The sequence below is a fragment of the Corvus brachyrhynchos genome, unplaced genomic scaffold (assembly GCF_000691975.1).
Source record: "Corvus brachyrhynchos isolate BGI_N302 unplaced genomic scaffold, ASM69197v1 scaffold1002, whole genome shotgun sequence".
NCBI classification, from domain to species: Eukaryota; Metazoa; Chordata; class Aves; order Passeriformes; family Corvidae; genus Corvus; species Corvus brachyrhynchos.
In genome coordinates, this window is record NW_008236758.1 from 156,174 (window position 1) to 156,737 (window position 564).

A 564-nucleotide genomic window follows, 5' to 3' on the forward strand; every position below is an offset into this window, starting at 1 on the left:
GCGCCCCAGCCACTGAGGCCTGTGAGCACCCCCACGTCCTGGCAGGACTAGGCTTCAGTGCTCATGTGCTCTTCTTCCGACACTGGTGGTTGGACACTTCGGAGACAGACTATTGGGCCAGATGGACCTTCCCTGTGAGATTGTGCTGCTGTTCTCAGGCTCTTGTGTTTTAGTATGTTCTTCCATAGAAAACAGACCAGACATTTCTAAAAATGAGCACAAGGAGCAAAAAAGAATATTCACGGAGAAATGAACAGGTATTGCTCACCTCCAAATGGTTTGCAACCATTTAGATGAGAAGTCCATCCTGCACCAGACTGAAGGCTTCATCTTTGAGCCTTGATAATATCAGAGGTGTGGGGTTTTTTTGTCCTGTGGAAACCCAGTGAAATTGGATAAACCCAGCAAAATTTCAAAAAACACTTTTTGCAAATTAGTGCAGATGGTTCCATTATCTTGAGATGATCCACAGCTCTTCTTCCCCTCAGAAGGTACATGTCTTGTTCCCACAAGGTGACACAGCCAATGCCTAGGCTGGGGGGTGGGTTTGGGGAGTTGTTGCCT

At 47.2% G+C, this 564-nt stretch overlaps 1 protein-coding gene across 4 annotated transcripts in view; it reads left to right on the forward strand.

Annotated features, from left to right (window-relative positions):
- AMPH (amphiphysin) overlaps positions 1-564 on the forward strand; it is a 135,053-nt gene that overhangs the window by 6,406 nt on the left and 128,083 nt on the right. The window lies entirely within an intron of this gene.